This window comes from Phacochoerus africanus, chromosome 1 (genome assembly GCF_016906955.1).
Source record: "Phacochoerus africanus isolate WHEZ1 chromosome 1, ROS_Pafr_v1, whole genome shotgun sequence".
Taxonomy (NCBI): Eukaryota; Metazoa; Chordata; class Mammalia; order Artiodactyla; family Suidae; genus Phacochoerus; species Phacochoerus africanus.
In genome coordinates, this window is record NC_062544.1 from 267,271,781 (window position 1) to 267,284,778 (window position 12,998).

Here is a 12,998-nt window from a genome sequence, read left to right on the forward strand (position 1 = left end):
CATTTTCAAGAGTCAATGTATAATTTTCTCCAGTTCAAACATAATGTATTACCACCCTGTAGAGGCACCATTAAGAGTTTGACATGGCTAAGCTTACTAAAAGCATTTTGAAATTTCAGAAAGCAATATACTGTGCTCACCACATACTTTATTATTGCTACAAGATAGAAGGTTTCTTGTGGTAATAACACATTGAAGAGAATGTTACAGCTTTCATTGGGAAAAGTAACATATGCAGATTTAAGTAAAAAAGTAACAGTATCTTTCTATTTCCATTGTTCCATAATTTTTCGAAATCTTATTGAGCAGAGGTGAATGCTATTTTTATATAAAATAATACATTCTGGGAGTTCCTGTCGTGGCTCAGGGGTTAACGAATCTGACTAGAAACCATGAGGCTGTGGGTTCAGTCCCTGCCCTTGCTCAGTGGGTTAGCAATCCGGCGTTGCCGTGAGCTGTGGTGTAGGTTGCAACACGGCTCGGATCCCAAGTTGCTATGGCTCTGGCGTAGGCCGGTGGCTACAGCTCCGATTAGACTCCTAGCCTGGGAACCTACATATGCCACGGGAGCGGCCCAATAAATGGCAAAAAGACAAAATAATAAAATAAAATAATACATTTTATTTTCACATACATTTTGGTATGTTGGCTCCTATAAATAGAGGCAAGACATTCACTATATAATCATGGGGAAGAGAGTTTCCATTTTACTTGAGGAGAGGCAATATAGCCCTCCATTACTGTTTAATCATCCATAAAAATATTTGTAAGTAAAATCTTTCCTCACCAATCTTAGGGTCACTGAAGTCATTATATTCATGAATAAAACAAGTAAGAGCTAATTTGTAATTACTTAGAGCAGAAGACAATAAATGACTTTCTGTTCACATGGTAATTTGGAAATTTTTGTTTAAATTTTGGTAAAATACATTCTAAACCAATTATATTTTACATATACATGTAATTATTATTTTTACTTTTATTCTGAGTAATTCAAATTGGGACTACTTCAATTCTTAAATTGCCTTGTTTATTCTTAATGGCTTTATATATGCTGATTTGAAATTTCCATTATTTGCTCTTTTAATTTAAACAGAGCCCAACTATTTTTATAAACCTGTCTGAGAAGCTCTATATGGAAGTTATATTGATAGAGTATTATTTGTGAAAAATACACGAGTTTTCTATTCATGAGGTTCCTGTATACTAAATTTGAAAGGATGAATAAAGATTATTCCACTTTTTTATGTGTTTATTGTGAATTGTAATTTGTAAACAACAAAAAAGATTTTTAAAAAAATGTGTAATCACCAATGTTTGAGACAGTACAATTTCAAAGAAGTTGCTTTTTTTTTTTTTTTCTTCAGGGCTGTAACTGCTGCATATGGAGGTTCCCAGGGTAGGGGTCCAATCAGAGCTATAGCTGCCGGCCTGCAACATAGCCACAGCAATGCGGGTGCCAAACCGCCTATGTGACCTACACCACAGCTCACAGAGAGGCAGGATCCTCAACCCACTGAGCGAGGCCAGGGATGGAACACACAACCTCATGGTTCCTAGTTGGGTTAGTTTCCGCTGTGCCAGGACAGGAACTCCAGAAATTACTTTCTATAGTAAATATTAATTATTGTTATAGAAATTATAAATGTGCAATAGAATATCATTAAATCAAATAAAATATCCGTGTGGTGTTCAAGAAAGAATATTAGTCTATTGAACGGATGATCCTCTCAAACCTAAACTCTAAGGTTTGAAGACATTATAGGCAAACTCACAAGAGTAGATTAGAAATTCACTTGTTATAAATCCATTTTTTGGATAAAAGATGTCATTTTTGTGGTTGCAAAGACCCTGGGATCGCAAAGCAAAGGGAAAGGGGCGGGGCTGCAAATCCTGGGAACTTCAGGTCGCGAGTGCGCAGCCTCAGAACAGTCTGTACGTGGCGCGCAGCTGCTTCAAAGCAACCTCAGGACTAGTACCCTGGGCTGGGTGCTGGCAGTCGCTTGGTGTTTACAGAGGACTGCAGAATGACCTCGTCACAGGGCTGGTGGCCCAGAAAGCCGCTTCCTCAAGCCTCAGAAGGTTTCCTTCAGTTCTGGAGCCAACCCTGAGGCCCAGGCAGGACCTCGGTGGTACCCTTGTATCTCAGATGCAGTGTGGCGCTCACAACCTGGTGACTGAATCTAGCCAGGCCAACTAGACAGAAGGGCAGTGCCCAGCAGCTTCCCCTGCTGCAGCGGCGGTGGCAGCAAGGGGGACCCCAGGTCGCCAGGTCACTGTGCAAAAGCCCCGGGGAACCACCTCCAGGAGTTGGGACTTCGACTTCTGACACCGTATGGGCTGCCTCGCTGGAGGAGCTTAGACGTTGTTGAGGAGCCAGGCTGAGCACTCCAGGTAGGCCTTGTCCCCACGGACGCATTCTAGGCCCAATTGTGTATGGTTTTTTGGTAAAATTTATTCCAACAGTTGTGCCTATTTGACCGTTACCAGCAGTTCCCTCTAGGACAGGAATCATGTCTTTATTATTTATAGGCATTTTTGAATCATTCCTATTTTGGGATAGTTATTTTATGTAAGTGGTTACTAATTCTCATCTGCTGCTCTCATTGTGATTAAATAAAATCACAAATGTAAATTCATCATATATAAATACACATATATATCAGGTATAAATGTTTCTGTATTTTTATTTATATATAATGGATTTATGTGTGTATATGTGTGTATATACAAATATGTATATCAGATATTATTAAAATTATAGCGTTCACTTTTGATTTCCAAAAGTGAGTACTGTCTACAACATAATTGATACTGCGTTCATTTCCCTCTGCTGCTTGGAACTTATATACACTTATTGCAAATATTCTAAATAACATTAATTTGTCGTTATTTTAAGCTCAGCTATATCCATTATTTCATTTATACACTGTCAGATGTTTTATTTTTCTTTTAGCTTAACCGTTACTGAGATTTGCAGATGAATGTTAAGGGAGCAATTATAGCAGGACTTTTGAGCTTCATAGCCAGGTTGAAAAGGACATCCTTTCTTAATCAAAGATCTATCTTAGAAAGTAAAAGCAAAGGATAATGCAAAATATGCACTGAGTACCTCAGATGAAAATGCTGTAGTTTTGCCATGTTGTTCTTAACTATGTCTGTACTTAAGCATATTTAATACATATATATCAATTCAATTTTCACTATGTATCCTTTCATTCATGTATCTGTTCTGTTTTTTGAAATATGACTGTCTATATCTGTATTTATATTTACATCTACATCTTTTATCTATGTGGAAGTTTTACCCGTTTTCTTCTTTTTTACCATTTTTTGGATCACCAAAGTAAACATGTTACAGACAATTTGGAAAGGACATGAAAATACAAAGGAACAGCACAACTACTGGATTTCATAAGCTATAAATAATATATTCATTCCAACTAAAAGGCGTGCATATCAAAATATGCCCTAAGTTATTTAAGAATTAAGAACATTAAGTATTAAAAGAGGGAATTTAAGTGATTCTGAGATTTAATTTACACCTCGGGATGTACATTCCCAGGTATACTTTTGAATTTGTAACATAAACATATTAATAGAAATAAGATTTCAACTTGAATTTCTCAAAAGTAATAATTATATCTCCTAGGTGTCTGGTTTTTGGAGCAGGTATTTGGTAAGGTTTAGTGTTCTGGCCATGCAATGGCTGTAACTGCCTTAGTTTTAGTAAAGATTTAAGATGTTCCATTAACAGCAGAATTATGAATACATTTATGAATAAACATTTCTGCTATAATCACCAAGGCACCTGTACTCTGGGCACAACCCTCTCTATTGTCTTCAAGCATCAACGGTGTTAAAAAAATTCTCTCAAATTAGGAATTAACGGGAGTTCCGGTCGTGGCACAGTGGTTAACGAATCTGGCTAGGAACCATGAGGTTGCAGGTTCCATCCCTGGCCTTGCTCAGTGAGTTAAGGATCCAGCGTTGTGGTGAGCTGCGGTGTAGGTTGCAGAAACAGCTCGGATCCTGAGTTGCTGTGGCTCTGGCGTAGGCCAGTGGCTGTAGCTCTGATTAGACCCCTAGCCTGGGAACCGCCATATGCCGCGGGAGCAGCCCTAGAAAAGGCAAAAAGACAAAAAAAAAAAAGAATTAAACAAATTTATAGTTTTACTTTTATGGTTGTAGAATAGGATTAGCTATGCAAAAGATCCTTTTTGTTGAAATAGAAAATAATCATTATATTGAGAGAAATCCCAATTCAAACATTAAAAGAGTTAAAATGAGGAGTTCCCATCGTGGTTCAATGGTTAAGGAATCCAACTAGGAGCCATGAGGTTGAGGGTTCGATCCTTGGCCTGGCCTAGTAGGTTAAGGATCTGGTGTTGCCTTAAGCTGTGGTGTAGGTTGCAGACGCAGCTCGGATCCCGCATTGCTGTGGCACTGGCCTAGGCCGGCAGCTGTCACTCTGATTAGACCCCTAGCCTGGGCACCTCCATATGCCTCAGTTCGGCCCTAGAAAAAGACAAAAAAAAAAAGAGTTAAAATAGCAAAATACATATGAATAAGTAAGGAATTTGTGTGGCATTTTGGAAGGTTGCTGTAACTTGTATAAAGAAGTAAGTACTTTGGTTCAAGTATCATGTGGTCATAATTTTATTAAGCTGTTTTACATAGTCATAATTTTAAATTTGAAACATTCAGTAAATTTTCTAAGTTAACAGAGCTGATTAGAGAAATAACTTTAATCAGAATTCACATCTGTGTGTGTGGCATTTGTTTGTTTTTCGATTTTTTTTTTTTTTGTCTTTTTAGGGCCGCACCAATGGCATATGGATGTTCCTGGGCTAGGGGTCAAATCAGAGCTGCAGCTGATAGTTGGCCTGTGCCAAAGCCACAGCAACACCAGATCCAACCTCATCTGCAACCTACACCAGAGCTTGCAGCAACGCTGGACACTTAAGCCACTGAGCAGGGCCAGGGATAGAACTCACATCCTCTTGGATGGTAGTTGGGTTCTTTACCCCCTGAGGCATAATGGGAATTCCTCCTGTGTATTTTTTTTTTTTTATTTTACTTTTGAACTTTTTCCTTATAAAGGATTTATCTTTATATTTACACTGGAACATTGATGTTGAATAAAGGCAGTTCTCAGTTACTTATTTATAGTATTAGTCCAGAGAACATCTGTCAAGATAAATTATAATTACTGAAATTAAAAGATGTTTATTCTACATTATGTTTGTTGTCACAGACACTTTGGTCTATATGTCAATTGTTAGTAATGTCATTTTTCCCAAAAGCACTTTACATTTTTGGCTTTGCATTAATGACCAGCATGTGTTATTTAGCAGAAAATTGCTCAGATATCTTTTTCCCAGGTAATAAATAAAAAGTATATAAACATACAATACCAGTATGATTGGCTTATAGAGTCACAGAAGGATTCCATATTGAGTGTTGTAATTATTTCCAAAAAATAAATAAATAAATAAATAAGCATCAATGTGTTTGTGGGCCAGGACGATTAAGATCTGTTCACTTTTGTGTTTGCCTCAGTATGAGATTAAAGCTAGATTTACTTTCTTTCAGTTGGTCATGTTTCTGAGTCAGTGTCCTTCGAATGAATAATTCATCAACTTAAATTAGTTACAGTAAAAAAGAATCACTTCAAGGATGTGAACTAAACATCACCTTACACAGTTTCACAATTTTGGAATATTTTAGAATGCACATCAAAATGTAAAGTTGCTGCAGTTTTTGCAGATAAATTTACCTAAATACTCTCCAGGAAACTTTGCTTCTTGTCTTAAAAAGTGGGGTAGAGTTTGAATTTGTTAAAGTATATGTTTCAGATGCTTTTTGATCTTTTTTTTTTTTTTGCTTTTTAGGGCTCTCCCATGGCATATGGAGGTTCCCAGGCTAGGGGTCCAATCTGAGCTATAGCTGTTGGCCTACACCATAGCCACAGCAATGCCAGATCAGAGCCAGAGTCTATGTCCTATGCCATGTCCAGCGCTGCAGAGCAACGGGAGATCCTGAAAGAGGGACAGTGTGATGTAATAAAACACACAAGACTCTTTTACATTTAGAAAGTGGGGGACCAGGAGACACTCTGTTCTACAGAACAAAGGTGCTTGGCCTTTAGCCCACATACCTTTTATTAGGGGAGGTGATGAAGGTTAATGAGCAAAATCAGGTGCAGGTAATGATAAAGCTATCCCTTAGTGTTTGTGCTTTTTCACATGTGCCAGATTTATTTATTGCAGAATTCAGTTTCAGTGGTCTCCAACAGACCTCCACCACAGCTCACGGCAGTGCTGGATCCTTAACCCACTGAGCGAGGCCAGGGATTGAACCCTCAACTTCATGGTTCCTGGTTGGATTCATTTCCACTTCACCATTACAGGAACTCCTGTGATCTTCTAATATAATATTTGTCTACTGTTAAATTTTCTTATTTGGAATACTGAGGCAATGATGAGTACAGTATTTGATAATATTTTAGCTTATTTTTATTTTTAACATTAATAAAATAATGTTATATCTTAAATTTTCATTTCTTCATCAGTAAAATACTAATCACAATCAGGGAGTTATGGTCTAAAAATGAGTTTTAATATTGATATTGTACAGAGAGTGCAGTGGCTATAATGCTACCTGTTTCTATGTTTTTACTACCTATAATATAGATTGGTTTTGCTGTATTGGGTCAGTGTGATGTATCAGGGAGGCAGTTGAAGCCTTAAATGAGCAGAATGGTCTAGAATATGAAAGGTATTAACCTGAAAAACAGCAACTCTCCTTTTTCCCCCATGTACGCCAGTGAGTGGGTTAAAGAAACTAGTTGAAGCTATTGAAAGTCTCTACGCCTCTATTAAAGTTTCTATAAAGCTAGGTCAATATATTTAGTTTAAAAATGCCAGATACTGAATCACTTTTTTGTTTTCATATAGTTTCTACTCTTAAATGTCTACATTACTGTTTGTTTTGTAATGGGGAATTTATAAGAACAATGGATATCATTCAGCCATCAATGATGACTAAGTTAAACATAAATTTACCAAAGAAACATTTGAATTTTGCATATCTGATTGAAGAGGGTAATGTTATGGACTGAGTAATATTTCCAAAGGACTTTGTGAATGTTTATCATTTTATAAGATTCCAAATGCCTCAGAAGGGATTATATGCCCCTGCAGAAATTATCTTCAGGATAGAATGACCACATAGCCCTGTGTTCTAAGCCAACACATATAAAATATTTGAAAAAATATGTTTTGTTCTGTTTGATTCCAGGGTCGTAATTTTCTGATTCTCTTGGAAAAATAAGATAAATTTTGGACAGACTATTTGAATGATGTTCTTTGTAGCAATAGCTAAAAAACTCAACTGGGATGGGTGGAAGCCTTGGAAAGGCATTGTATCTTAGGATTTTAAAGACTCTGTTTCAATTATTGAAACAGCAGTGAAGTTCCACTGCTGGAGTCATGGAGATGGCACAAAACTTGCTAAGGGAAACTTGGAAGTTGGTATTAGTAGTCTCTGAGATTTAATCAGAAATGGAACTGGGGAGCTTATTAGACTATTTTTTTGCCAAATCGAGTATTGCTGTGACTTGATATTGGAATTACTGTGAAAATAAATAAGCAAACAAAAAAGTAAATAAAGCCAGAAGGAGAAAGAAAGAGAAAGGTCAAAGGGATATGTTGTTTTTCCCCCTTCCTTCAAACTATCTACTGTCCTGAAACCTACATTTCCTGGTATTACAAAGTGAACTGTGTAATGTGGAAGCAAAAAGGTCCTTCCCTGAACCTTTTATGGCAAACCTTAAACAGTTTTACATATGACATTTTTTGCCACTGAATCTGATGAGAAACAGATCAAAGTGAATATTTTTTCCTCACTGCCCTCCTGAGAATCAGAGTTAGATTGTATAACAATTGGTACCAAAACTTGCTACTAGCAACAGAACAGAGATCTTCCAAGACAATCTGAGTTTACCATGAAAAGCATAAACATTGTTGCCTTTTAAAAAAACTTTAGTTTTTACCACTGTGCAATTTTGCTGTCTTCTACTGAAGAAATTAGATATGTCTCAAACTAGATAAACTCATTGCATATATATTCAATTTTAGATAATTTCCATTTTTATGACTTTTTTCTCTGCTTTAGTGGGTAAGGTATAGAATAAGGTATAAAATTCTGTTGAGAAAATGTTCTCTAGGATACCTAAACATTTAAGAGGCTGAAAGTTCTCATTCGCTTAGCTTTCCTTGTTGTAATATCACTCACCCAACATTAGTTTTCTACTGGCTGTAAAGTTAGACATATTATCAATTCATTAATTTAAAATGTTCACTGTGTGTATGTGTATCTTAGGTCATCCCTTCAGTGCGTGTTTGCATTTATTAAGAGACAAAAATTGAATTGAAAAGACCTCTAACTGTATTAATTTTGGTATGGATACAGGGTTTACAAATTAAGAGAGTTGGGCTTTTTGTGTGGCTTGAAGCATAACTACTTGACGTTGCTTCCACAAATTAAGAGAGTTGATTATTTATGTCTGTGAACTTGAAATTATATCATGGATTAATTATCTAATTATATAATTAGATATAATCTTGACTTTGTCAACTATATTGATATCTATTGCAGTAAAAGATTATCAGTTAAAATATAGTATGCATACTATTTGGGACTGATCGAATCCTAGGAATAAAATCACTATGAGATTGCCAAAGCATGCACATAATTTCAATACAAGAAGATGTCAATTTAAAGTATGTCTTTTACTGTTTTTAGGTCCCTTCCATGAGATTGCATATAGACAAATTAAACACACACACACACCAACAATAAAAATGTGTCGTCTTCTGATAAGAAGGTGGATCTTTAGATGGTAAATAACTTATGAAATATTGAACTGCATGTAATTTGAAAAATAATACATAGCATATTTCAAGCAGGATAAAATATTTTGTTTCAATTAAATATAAACAATTAAGCCATCACAGAACTTTTAGAAGTTGGAATGATGAGAGCTTTTTATTTTATACCCTAAAACTCTAACGAAAATTGAAAGACTGATGCTAAATGCTAAAAACTGAGCATTTATTTCTATTTTTACATATTTTGAAATAACCAGGGATATGGGAACATGACATACCTTTAAAATTTGGCATTAGATTAGAAAAAGCTGTATACAATGACACATAACTAGAAAGAATCTCATTTGTCTATAACAACACAACAGAAACAATGAAAAGGAAAATTATGTCTATGGGAGGAGATGAGTTCCTAATTTTGAACAGTCAATAGTTTATAAATTAAGTAAAAAATAAACCCGTCGAGTTAAAAAAATCTAATATAGTGAAATAGTTTGACTTAATTGGCTAAATAGTTACTTGTTTTACATATTGTAGTCTTGTTATTATGTTCCCATCAAGTAAATATTTCCAAGTCTCTACATAAGCATGTATTTTAATTTAACTCAGATGAAAAAATGAACCATTTCATCATATTTTTATTGATTCAGTTTTTAATAAGTGATTTGGAATAGTTTTTTAATTATATCCACAAGAAAGCAAAGTAAAAATCATCTTCATTGTGAAGACCTTGCTCTGTGCCTTCTTGGCTAGAATAATCTTTATTCCCCATAATTCACTTTCCTTTTATGTTTCAGTTAGTGTGGGCTACAAGGGAGATTGTCCCTAGAAATTTGGAGGGCAGAAGGGAAGCAGTAACCATTTTATAAAACTAACTTTTTCTGATCTGCTGAGTCAACATGCCGTGAAGTGGCAGCTGAGCCTGAATTTGTTCTTTTTCCTGGATTTCCTCAGTTTGTCTCACTCATGTATTGTATGTTTATGTTCATTTCCACCTGAACAAGGCCAGGAGTCTGTAGGATGTCCTTGTTATCAGATCAGAGGGGAAAACTATAGATAGCAAAACATCAGTGGTTTACAGGGACTGCGAGTGGATAAAAGGGTTTTCTGTAACAGACCAAGACCAAACTTTTCTGAATGATTAAAATATTTTGTATCCTGATGTAGTGTTGGTTTCATGACAGTATATATTTTTCAAAGTTATCTTTTTACTTAAAAGAAGTGAGTTTTATAATATGTACATTAAAAATTAATAATTCTCATGACAAATAAGAAGGCACATAGTAATAAGTTTTACAACCTTTCTGGAAACTACAAAATCAAGGTAAGATAACTGTGAAGGTATAACATAAAATAGTATGAGGCCACATCGTCATCACATTCATTTGGTATACTTCCTAATTTTATAATTTTTTAACTGGATAGATTAAAAAAAAAAGTAGATGACTTCATTTTCAAGGTTGCATATCTTAAATTCAGATATCTCAAATCAGTAACAAGTATCATATATATATGTGTATGTGTATGGTATAATGTATATATGTATATATTTAATTTCAAACTCATGAGAATTATATGAATCTATATTTATCAGTATTTTAATTTACACTCTATTAGTTTCTTACTTGAAAAGACAATATACCACATAATTACATAGAACAAACTTGTTATGAGAATGAGTAGTAATTATGTATTCTGACAACCATAATAATTGTTTATAAAGCATTTAATACTTGTCAGTCTACTAGGCACTTTACTTAATTTATTATATTCAGTACTTAAATTAATCTAAATTAAAAGAGTCATTTACTCTCTGAATTTGGGAATAAATGCCACACCACAATGCCATCACGTGTATGATGAAAAATTTACTAAAAGATACATAAAATTTCTTATAAACTTAAAATCTTGTCCTGAGAGTTAATTAAATGTAACATGAATTACCTTTTTTTTTTTTTTCCTTGTTAGGGCTGTGCCTGATGCACGTGGAGGTTTCCAGGCTAGGGGTCGAATCAAAGCTGTAGTTGTCAGCCTACACCACAGCCACAGCAAGCCAGGTCCACGCTGCGTCTGCGACCTACACCATATGTCATGGCAATGCCAGATCCTTAACCCACTGAGCGAGGCCAGAGATGGAACCTGAAACCTCATGACTCCCAGTCAGATTTGTTTCTGCTGCACCACGATGGTCCATTTGGGTGGAGATTGCTCAGCATTTAGTTGTGAATTTTGTTGTTTTTAGGAGAGAAGTTGAGTTCCAGTCCTTCTATTCTGCCATCTTAATCCCCTGGGATAACTAGTTTTATCCTATACTGTATCATTTTAAAATTAGATTCTACATATAGGTGATGTCATATGATATTTGTCTTTCTCTCCCTGACTTACTTCACTTAATATGATAATCTCTAGGTCCATCCATGTTTCTGCAAATGGCATTATTTCATTCTTTTTTTATGGCTGGATAATATTTCATTGTATATATGTACCAAATCTTCTTTATCTAATCCTCTGTTGATGGACATTTGGGTGGTTTCCATGTCTGGCTCTAGTAAATAGTGCTGCAATGAACACTGGGGTGTATTTTTGAATTATGGTTTTGATTTAGGAAGTAATAAGTCAGAGAAATACAACTATCATATGATATCACTTATATGTGAAATTTAAAAATGATACAAATGAACTTATTTACAAAACAGAAGCAAACTCACACACTTTGAAAAACAGGTTACCAAGGGGAAAGGATGGAGGGATGAAAGATGGATTGGGGGTTTGGTAATGGCAAAGGGACACTGTTGTATATGGAATGCTCTATCAACAGGGACCTGCTCAATAGCACAGGGAAATCTTCTCAGTGTTCTGTGGTAACCTATGTGCAAATGGATATGTGTATATGTACGGCTGAATCACTTTGCTGTACAGAAGAAATTAATACAGCATTGTAAATCAACTATACTTCAATAAAATAAAATGTTAAAAAACTCTAGGACTGCTGAGTAGGACTGTCTGACTTCAATCCACTAAAAGAATATCACAGTTCAGTTCCCAGACCAAAAGCCATCCTACCCCCAAAAAATTAGAACTAAGAGAAAGCTGAGTATGCTTGAAGAAGAACTCTGTACTCCACCCACACTCCACCATTAAATTGTAATGCGTATCTTTACAAAGCAGTCTTTGCCTATTTACTATGCAAGGGAGTAAAACTAGAATTTGTTTGGGAATACTCGTCATTGATCCTGAATTGATAGCCATTCCTAGGAAATATGGGATTATGGAATTGGGGTGGTTAATGGAGTTTTGAGTTCTGGTGGGTACAGCAAACCCTGAAACTCACCCTGGGATTATTTCCCCAATTTCAGCTTCAATGTATATATTCAATGACTGTCAGAATCTCTACACGATTTCCTGACCTATGAAGTGAGGGGTTTTACAGTGGGAAGGACAACTGGAAGATATTAGCACCATTTCTACTTAATATACTAAAGGCACTGTAACATTCCTTGAGAAGCTGTAGAGTTATTGCCACTATCAATTTTCACCATCAAGAGCATGGAAGGTTGTTGATTGCTAACACATTCTGTATCCTCATTCAACATCCCTAATAGGCCTCTGTAGAATACAGAATGACCTTGGAGAATGATAGTGCATTTTTTTAAGCTAAAACCAGTGGCTCTAATTGCAGCTGCTATTCCATATCTGAAATCGATGTTGGTTAAAACCAACACATTCCTTAGCAACAAGTATCCAATACGTACAAACGCAAACATATGTAAGGTCATCTTTGAATAATATAGGCCTTAAGGGTGCTGATCTTACACACAATCAAAAATCCGCATATAGCTTATGGTTGGGCTTCTTCATCCACTCTTCTGCATCTGTGGATTCAACCAATTGCAGCTTGTGTAGCACTGTCCCAATTGCATGAAAAAAATCCACACACCAGTGTACCCAAACAGTTCAAATCATGTTATTAAGGGTCTAGCTAGTGTGTGTGTGTATACAAAATGAGGTCATGGTTGAGAATCAAGGGAAACAAAAACAAATACATATGTATGTACAGAAATATGTGTGTATAAAATGTATGTATGTGTACATATTATAAAATTCATG